Source organism: Mangifera indica, chromosome 13 (genome assembly GCF_011075055.1).
Source record: "Mangifera indica cultivar Alphonso chromosome 13, CATAS_Mindica_2.1, whole genome shotgun sequence".
Classification (NCBI taxonomy): domain Eukaryota; kingdom Viridiplantae; phylum Streptophyta; class Magnoliopsida; order Sapindales; family Anacardiaceae; genus Mangifera; species Mangifera indica.
This window is the reverse complement of record NC_058149.1, coordinates 7,397,563-7,408,478: the sequence shown is the minus strand read 5'-3', so window position 1 is coordinate 7,408,478 and position 10,916 is coordinate 7,397,563. Positions and strand designations below refer to the sequence as shown.

The following is a 10,916-nucleotide window of genomic DNA, read 5'->3' as shown; positions in this document are numbered from 1 at the left end:
AGAAAATAGGGCTACTTAGTTAACGAACTGGAGGGATTACATGATATAATCCACATACCATAAAATTTACCCTTTTATCATTTTTATATAAACTCTCGTTCCTGTACTTTCATCACATCATTTAAATTTTTAGTTTTAACTCAATATTTAATACTATAAATTCATTTAAAATAAAAAATAAAAAAAATTGATCCGTAATAATAAGATATTTATACGAATTTTAATTCAAAACTTAGTTTATTTGTTAAATCAAATTCTTATATTTGATTAATGTAATGACAAAAGAGACATTTAGATATTTGATAATATATGAGGGGGTTAAAAATATTAAAAAAATATAAAAAATATTTTGATATTAAACAATATATAAAGGTATTAAATAAAAAATGTTAAGAAAATATAGAGACATTTTAAGATCTGACGATGTGTAAGGGTGGTAAATGAAATATCAGATAAATATATGGGGTATTTTAATATTAGACAAAATATGAAGATGATAAATAATATGAGCCAAAATTGATGGGGTATTTCAATATTATAAGAATATCAAATTTGTATATGTTAGGAAAATATAAATATATTTTGATTTTTTTTAATATATAAGGGGGTTAAATAAAATATTAAAAAAATATAGCAAAAATTTTTAAATTAGACAAAATATGAGGTAGATAAATAAAATAAGCCAAAATTGGGGGGTATTTAGATATTGTAAGAATATCAAGTTTGTATATTTTAAGAAGATATTGGGGGTATCTTTATCTTTGATAATATATGAGGGGGTAAAAAATATTAGAAAAATATAGAGGGTATTTTGAAATTAGATAAAATATAAGCGTGGTAAAAAAAACCAAAATTGGGTGGCATTTAGATATTATAAGAATATCAAATTTGTATATATTATGAAAATATAGGAAATATTTTAATCTTTAATAATATATGAAAGGTAAAAAAATGCAAGGAAATTAAAGGGGGTATTTTAAAATTAGTAAAATATGAGGGTGCTAAATGAAATACATCAAAATTGGGAGGCATTTAGTATTATAAGAATATCAATTTCGTATATGTTAGGAAAATATATGGGATATTTTGATTTTTGATAATATATGAGGGGGTTAAATGAAATGTAAGAAAAATATAGAGGATATTTTGTTATATTGATAAAGCTTAATGTGGATTTTTTTGATAAATGTTTTTTTAATCAACATTGTTCATTGTAAGATTGAATTTCAAAGGAGAATAAATTCAACGTGATTATAATATAATGAAATACATTGAAGGTTTTAAAATAATGGTTAAAATTCCATCCAAAACAACATTAGGGGGATTTATCCAGCTGTTGACTGAAAAATGTGATATCGATTTGATCTAAAACAACATTCAGTTATGCCAAAAACTAAAACATATCAAGGAAGACTCCCTTGTAAAAATAAAAAATGATGAAATGACGAGTCTTATTGATATGTTAAAATACTTTTAGGAATGTATTTCAATTTTTGTTACATGTACCCTTATCGAAACATAAGGAGAAAAAGAAATAAGTGACAACGATAGTAAATTGAAAAAGGAATCCAATGAGGAAGAGTTGACAAATTTTTATAATGATGCATTTTATATTACTGTATAATGGGTTTGTGGAGACAAAGAGAAGGTTTCAGATTATGGTGACTTTGATGGGAATGAGATGACTGATATTCCTCTTAATGAGTTGAACCTAGAGGATACGTAATCTACTAACTATGATATAAGTAGTCTTCATCTTAAAGATCCTTTTCAGGTTTATCAAGAAGAAATAAAGGAAAGAGACCTTTTGTTTAGTTTGATTTATGTACTTGTTGAAATGAGATATAATAATTGAAATCTTATATCAATATTATTTATGTTGAAATGAGATATAATCATTGAAATCTTATATTATTATTATTTATGTTTTTGACATCTATTAATCAATTATTACATTTGATTTATGTTTGTATTGAAATTAATTATGAACTACTGGTATATTTGTTTCAGACATATAATAAAACTGATAAAACATTAAATCATATGCATAACTAATAAAATATTGTACACAAAATATATACATAATAACTCTAAAATAAACATATGTATTCGCGATCTATTCAATACAATGAAAATACAACTCTGAGGCCAAATGTCTACGCATCGAGTTGGAGAACTCGTGGAGGAAATCCAAACTTCGATCAAGTACATAAATTAAACACCATAATCACCGGATCCTACGCCTTACTAGGGGACACCCTTTGCTTGGTGCAATTCTAACTGATCCTATTGTGGTGCATGTATTACAGTGGTCTAAAAACTTGTGGATGCTTGTAATACCAAGATGAACACAATGTACGGTCTCTTCTGACAAGCAGCCCCTCATGGTCGCCTGTAAAAGTGCTCTAGGAGTTATATACAGTGATCATTTGCTCGTGTAGATCTAAGACCCTCGTAACCTAGTGGACACAATTGAAATTTATCGGTATGAAAATCTGTAAACATTGAGAAATACAATAGAGACACTTGTTGTATATAAATAAATTATAATAGAAACACACATCTGTGTGTTAGGGTAGGTGCCCTAGAACCAATCAAATTTGATATTCGCGAATGTAATTTTATATTAATAATTAATAAATGATTTATTGTTATTCAATTCATATGTTGTTTATTTATATGATTGTGTGAATAATATACCTTTATAATGGTTGAATTGTGACGAGGGGAGCAAATGATTGATCATGGGAACTTTATGTACACTTTTAATGGTTATTCTAGAGACATTCGTAATCCCGACATTACAATGAACAAAGACACGTATAATGATGATGGAATTATCATAATGTTGACGACCTCACTAAAAGTGATGATAATTCTCACCTGTTGAAGTTGTTGTAGACAACTTGATGCAACACATGGGCATATATTGTAAACGTGTTCATTGGACTGACTAGATTAGAGGATATCTACATGGATGGTTGCTCTAATGTTTATGGAATAAATCTTTTGAACACCATAAGTTCATGTAATCCTGTACTTGAGGTCGTTAGATCATCTTGTTTAAAGATTGGTATGGTTTGGCACTATCTAATGTGTCGTCGTAATTGGGACAACTATAAAGGTTATCGACCATATCATGAGATACATGGAGGATATACTTGATTGATAAAAGATTTGTCACCCTTGAGCACAAGAGAAAATATCTCACATATGAATATTGAATGACATTTATAACAGCTTAAATTTGTGGCCACAGTGGAATAAGATAATACCCTAATCCATGTTAATTATTGATGTGTATCAGTTCATATCGAAAAACTACTAAGATATACATTTTTCTATGTCTTAGCCTCAAGAGATATTAGTTGATGAAATGACTAAATTGCACGTAACTGTGATGTTGTAAAAGCTTAAAAGATGTCTACTGACAATCTATCATCTAGATGGCCATGATACTTTACTAGAGGCTAATCATAGTATGTGTTTAAATTTAATTCGAATTTAGACACTGCTAGTTCAATAGAGAGCTTATGAGTCACACACATATAGAGATTGATTTGAATCTAGAAACGGGATTATTTGATGATAATTCAGGTGTTTAGGGAAGGAAAGAATTTGGTTGACTATGCTTTGACCAAGGAAAATCTTGATGTGCTGGCACCATGCAAATTATAAAAGGCATGGCAAAGCTAAATCAATTTTGTCCAGCTGTGCAAAGCCAAAATGCTTGTCGGGCGTTACATTTATGTGTCATCCGTGCATGTTATGAAACATGTTGGCTATGCATGTTTACATGCCAGCCGTGCATGTGTGTTGATAGTGATTGGTCTAGATGAAATCCTTATTGTACTTAGATATCTACACATATTTAAAGAGCATTAAAATTAAAGAAAAAAATGAGAATACATACACAGCAAAAACCGTAGTTGCAAGTTTTCTAATTTTCTCTTCTTCTTCTTGTGAACACAAATGATCCAATAAAGAAGCCTAGCAGTCTGCTCCTTAGATTGCTTCTTACGTGTTCGTGCTTTGCCTAGATACCAAGGTATCACCTCTCGAGTGTTGGATAACGTTCAAACTTAAGTCACGTGAAGATTTGAAGGAGCCATAAGTGTAAGTATAAAATCTAAAACACCTTATATGTGTTTTGTATATTGATGATTATATGTTTAAAATGGATTTCTTGGTTAGGGTTCTTTAGATTCTTTGTTTTTAAAATTTTTAATTTCACTACACTGTCGGTTATCAGCGTCTTGAAAACCCTATGATACAATACCTGATTAGCAGTCCCCATGGTTTGTAAAATAAAACCAATGTGTAATATGCCTCCTCACTCTTTTTGAAGACTTTCGACCACTCGTAGTCACCCCAAGTATAGTATATTATGTCAATATACCCCATGAAAAATGTGTGGGTCATCGTCTAACTCTGTGGGACAATGACCTATTGCTTGTGTTGGTGTCGATGTAGTAGTGCCAAGAAGGAATTTACACGTTGATGATCGATAAGAAAACATAAATTGTTTTATGTTTTTATGAATATATAAAACATTTAAACAAAGGCAATGGATATAGGCCATTTACATCGTCGGTTAGCCACTGATGTAGCTCGACAATCGTGTGCTAAAAAGCGACTTTGGACTTTGCTCTTATGCAATATTCTTCATGGTTGTTCAATGTTGTAGCTTCCTCGTACCATTGAGGAAAGCTTTTTCACACTCTATAGTTGAGGAAGAAATGGTTTGAATATGTTGTTTTGCCCTCGGTTTTATCAAATTTGTGTATAGAGTGTGTACAAGCAGACCTTTTCAGACGACCTTATCATGAGCAGTCTGCACCAACTAAAAAAATATACAAAATAGTTAGTTCAATAATTTATCTTTATTAACACACTCGATGAAATGAGTTAATGTTACCTTATCGACATGCCAAAAAAGAGGTTAATGAAATGGGTTAATGTTACCTTATCGATGACATGGGTAATATGCATACATAAGTTTGTAATGAGAATCACATCGACAATTAGGATTATGCTAATGGGTGAAATAGTATTGTAATTTATGTTAGATATGCATCAATGGTGAGTTGTTTTCAAACAATGCAAAACTCAAAAAGTGTGAGGAGGTTTGCATGAGCATCATTTTTCCTCAGGAACATGCTTTGTGGCAGTCCTTATTCCAAGGCAGAAAATTTGAACTTGAAACTGAATTACCCTTTTACTGGAATAATGAAGCTTCCTTGGTGGGATTCAATTGGTTGAATTTTACTTAATGTACCTTAAAGATTCTATTTTAAGGCTCCACATTGTCTACTCTATACTTTGTACCTTAATGTACCCTTTAAGCTTTCTCACACTCTATACTTTGCATATTGTCTATTCTCAATATCACTTGTTGCACTGTTGTATCAACTTTCCACCACTAGTTGTACCCAACGTTTGGCTTAGCACTCTAATGTATTATTGCAAGTATATGCGATATCTCTTACACTCTCCATACTTGCTACTTTTATCATAACATTATGGAATAAGGTCGAGGCACTAGGCTTTCCTATTGAAACCCCAATTTTATTTCACATCTCTAATAGTTTTATTATTGCATTAATTCAATTTGAAAAAAGAAAGATAAAAAAATTATAAAATAAAGAATATTTCAGTTTTCATGGATAAAATTTATGAAAACAAGTCAAATATAAATCATGAAAATCATATCACAGTATCGATGAAAATCCATGTTAATGTCTCTAAATTGATAAATATAGCATTATTAAAAGCTTATGGAAGTTGTGGAAAGAATCATTGGACAAAAAAATTAGAAATAATTCTGGAAGCAACTGATTTTGACCTTATTCTAATAGGGTAATTTGTAGTTGTGCTGTCACAAGAATGTCTATAAATTGTTCTTTACGCAAATAACTTAGAAAGTACAGAAATAATAAAATAAAAATAATGTGGAAGCTGAAGATTTCAGAAGGAAATGATGGATGTGTTAAAAGTGTAAACAATCACACAGGCAGACAGTTCTGGGAATTTAAACCAGAGCTTGGAACACCTGAAGAAAAAGCACAAGTTGAAATTCTTTGGAAGCACTCCACCAAAATTCGCTTTCAACAAAAGCATAGTTCTGATCTTATTATGAGACTTCAGGTAAATTCATTATATTTAGATTATAGTTATATATTTTTTGAAGGTCATTTTGAAGTTTTTTATAATTATAGTTTGCAAAGGAGAGTCCATGTGAGATGAATTTGCTTCCTGAGAAAGTGAAAATAACAAGTGAAGAAGAAATAACAGAGGAATTGGTGGCTAATACATTGAGAATAAGCCTGAGATTCTATTCAACTCTTCAAACTGGGGATGGCTTCTGGCCTGGCGATTATGGTGGCCCTTTGTTTCTTCTTCCTGGCTTGGTATGCTTGCTATTAGACATATTTATTTTATCTTTATATTCCCTTATTTTGTTCTATTTTCATTCTAACGTATAGGTTCATAGGAAAATCCTTGGATTACGTTTATTTTTTTTGAAAAGGCAGGAAAATTTTGGAAATGGGTGCCTTTTGTTGAGATGGCTAACCAGCCTTTCCTTATATACAATTTTAGCAATAATATTCTCTATGCTACTTTTTTTTTCAAATTTGTTTTCTAATTTTAAATAATTTTTTAATTAGTTGATTGTAATGATATATTATTTTGATAATTTATCTTTTATAACGTGAATTTATCTTTCTTTAAAATCCATAAATTAAATATTTTGAAATATTGATAAAACCTAAAGTGTTGAAATTTTATCTGCTTTCACATTAACTTTGTAATAAATACTTTAAGCATGAAAATTGAGGAATTTCATTAATAAGCAGTTATTTATGAATTTCAGAGTGCAATGGTATCGGTTAATTTTCTATTATTAAAAATAAAATATGAATAAAGAATTATCATAAAAAAATTACTTAAAAAAATATTAAATATAAATTATTGGTATATTTAACAATTATTAATAACTATTATATTTAATTATAAGTAATAAAAAATATTAAAACAGAAATAGTTGAGCATAATTACTCTAAAATTCTCTTTATTTTATTTGTTTTATCAATTAAAAATGGAGGTATTTTTATCATAAAAATTAATAAATAAAGATAAAATTTTAACAAAATTAATATAATATAAATTATTGTTATATTTAACAAAATGGATGGTCCTCGGCCATCCTTCCTCTCCCTTATCTTTCCCTGCCATCTCTCTTTCTTACCACTTCGATCGTCTTCAACCAAAAACAAAAACAAAATTTTCTTCGTCTCAGACGAAGACGATCGGTCTTCGTTTAAAATGAAGATATGTCATCTTCATCTCTCAGATGAAGACCGTTCGTCTTTGTCTCCTATCAAAAATGTTCGGAGAGGCAAAGGAGCGAGACCGAAGGAGAGATAAGGGGGAGGAAGGATGATCGATGGTTGGAAAAGGAGAAATCAATGCCGGAGGAAGATATTATAGTAACCAAGAATGGTTGTATTACCAAGTAATACGAAATATATCATGAGATGGTTGTAATGATATATTATGTTGATAATTTATTTTTTATTATTAATATTACTTTTTTATTTATAAATAATAAAATATTACAGTAACTTCTATTACCAAGTAATACGAAATATAATTTTGAATAATTATACACAAAAATATTTAAATAAAATAGTATTTTGGTTTTATTTTATTATATCTAAATAAACACAATAATTATTTATACCTACCAATTTTTATTAAACTAATATAAATTTATATCCTATACTCTTTAAGATAATCTATTTTATTTTTTTAAATAAAAGGTTACCCCAACTATCTTAACATGAAATAATTAGATGAGCGAATATAAAAAGTAAATTGAATAAATATTGAATTAAAATAAAGAGTATGACAGTGTATTGTCGGATTAATCCAATAATCTATGTCAAGTTTTTCATTAAAGGACACTTAAACAAGTTGGAATCAAGAGGAAAGAAGTATTCTTGGATTCTTATCTTATCGAATCAGAAACTAATTTGTTGTTATGTGACAAAAGGCATCCATCCCGCATGCAGAGAGAGGCAGATCACAACCATCTCATGATAAATAAAAGGCCAAAAGACTTATTTCTACCCAAGGTATAGTGAAATCCCAAACTCCCACATTTCAGCTTTCAAAAACCCAAACACTCACTTATTACCAAATTTTTATTAAAAATTTTAGTTAGAGTTGAGGGTAAAACCGTTATTTATAAAAAAAAATTAAAGTTTTATCACATTTTCCTTTCCTATATTTAAAAACTTACATTTTCCCCCACACAAAGTTTGAAAAGTGACAAAAACCCTCTAGGGTTTGTTCTTCTTCCTCTGACATTGATTTCTCCTTCTTCGGCCATTAGCTGTCCTCTCTCACTCCTTATCTCTCCCTCCGGTCTCTCTCACTTGCCTCTTTGACCATCATTGGTCAAAGACGAAGATGATCGGTCTTCATCTGAGATGAAAAGGATGAGTCTTCATCTGAAAGACGAAGACGACGCGTCATCATCTTAGACAAAGACCGTTCGTCTTCATCTTCAACAGAAAACGACTGGAGAGGCAAAGGAGAGAGACTAGAAGAGAGATAAGGGGTGAGGGAGGACGAGCAACAACCGAGGAAGTACAAACCCTAAGGGGGTGTTTGCACTTTTCAAAATTTGGTTGGCGAAAATGTAAGTTTTTATGTATGGGGCAGGAAAATGTAATAAAATTTTAATTTTTTTAATAAATAACGATTTTGCCCCTAATCTTAAATGAGATTTTTTTACAAAAATTTGGTTATAGGTGGGTGTTTAGGTTTTTGAAAGTTAGAGGATGAGAGTTGAGATTTCACTATACCTTGGGTGGCAATAAGTCCTTTGGCCTAAATAAAATTCTATTCCTTTCCAAAATTTGTCCTTGCCCCACATTGCCATCATCTACTCAAATTTATTGTACAATTATAAATCTTTAATTGCATATATGAATATTTATTTCTAATGAAATTGAGTAGATGATGGCAAGATTACTAAATCAATAAATTTGAACTAAATAAAGAATATTATTTCTAGCCATTACCTTGCTCAGAGATTGTTAAAAAATAAATCTAATACAATTAATAATTGTTAGACATAATTAAGCATTGCTTAACAATGTAAGAGATTGTTTATTTATAATATGATGAGCTTGCTAAAATGAACAGTGATCTTCCAAAAGTTTCATGATAAAAGAGTAAAGCAATTGCATACAAGAGGAAGTAAAATAATGATAGAATTTTTTTTTTTAAATAATTGTTTAGGAGATTGGCTAATATGTTACTGGAGCCTTAGATGCAATACTACATTTGGAACATCGGAAAGAGATGCTACGCTATTTGTGTAACCATCAGGTATTTATTGTTAATTTCTTTCAGATTTTTTTGATCAAGTGGTATATAATTCAACTTACTGAATAAAAAATATTGTAGAATAAAAGATGGGGGTGGGGGATTGCATATAGAAGGATGCAGCACAATGTTTTGTACAGCACTCTCCTATGTGGCTCTAAGATTGCTTGGAGAAGAAATGGAGGGTGGTGATGGCGTCATGGAGAAAGCTCGAAAGTGGATCATTGATCGGGGTGGTGTTACTTGATTCCATCTTGGGGAAAGATGAGGCTTTCGGTTTGTTTTATTTATTTATTTTTTTTCTTTTCTCATAATAATTCAACAATATTACAATAGTTTGTTTGAATTAAAAAATCATTGATATACATGTTAGATACCTGGTGTATATGAGTGGAATAGTAACAATCTTTTACTCCCAGAGATATGGGTTGTGCCTGAGTTTGTTCCCATTCATCTAAGACGGATGTGGTGTCACAGTCGAATAACATATTTGGCAATGTCATATTTTAGAAAATTTGATATCTAGTAGACAAAGGAGATGCCCGAAACATATCCTTTCAAATAGTCAAGGCTATTCTGAGGTTAATGTGGATCTAATTTTGGACATGGCAGTGCACTGAACACGAAATGTTACCTTTGCCGGAAAGTGTCTTGACTCGTCGGGGATTCGTAACCTACCATTCGACACATTTTCTTTTAAGAGATGTATCCTACAAAAAATTTTAAAATTTTGTAAGGATTTCACCAAAAACAGATATGTAAATACATATGGAAATGTCAAATAAAAAAATACAACTAAAATGCGAAAAGTCCATGTTGGAATAACATAGAAAGATAAAAACTGGAAAAACGAAAAAGAAAAACTGAAATTTGAAATCTATACATTCAAATACCATAGAATGATCAAAATAGAAAAATCGCTTGAAAATCTGAAAAATACAAGTCAATATATCCTAAAATGACAAAAATCGATAAAAAAAGGAACTAAAATAAGAATTCTATACATTGAAATACCTTAGAATGTCAATAATAAAAAAATCACTTGAAATATGAAAAGTACAAGTTAATACTTTTCATAAATGATAAAAATCTAAAAAACGGAATTGAAATTCGAATTCTATACGAAGAAATATTTTAGAATGTTAACAATTAAAAAATCACTCTAAAATCTAAAAAATATGAGTTGATATACCTTAAAATAGCAAAATTTGAAAAAATGAAATAGAAATTTGAATTCTATACGTTGAAATACTCTAGAATATCAACGATAGAAAAATTGCTCAAAAATTTAAAAAGTACAAGTTGATACTTTTCATAAATGACAAAAATCTGAAAAAAGAAATTGAAATTAGAATTCTATATGTTGAAATACCTTAAAATGTCAACAATAAAAAAATCGCTCGAATATTTGGAAAATACGAGTTGATATATCCTAAAATGACAAAAAAAAAAAAAACGAAACTAAAATTTGAATTTTATATGGTAAAATACCGTAGAATATCAACAATCAAAAAATT

At 29.6% G+C, this 10,916-nt stretch overlaps 1 pseudogene; it reads left to right on the top strand.

The window, feature by feature from the left end:
• The first annotated feature begins 5,941 nt into the window (after nucleotides 1-5,941).
• On the top strand, nucleotides 5,942-9,771 carry LOC123195061 (annotated as a pseudogene).
• The last annotated feature ends 1,145 nt before the right edge of the window (nucleotides 9,772-10,916 follow it).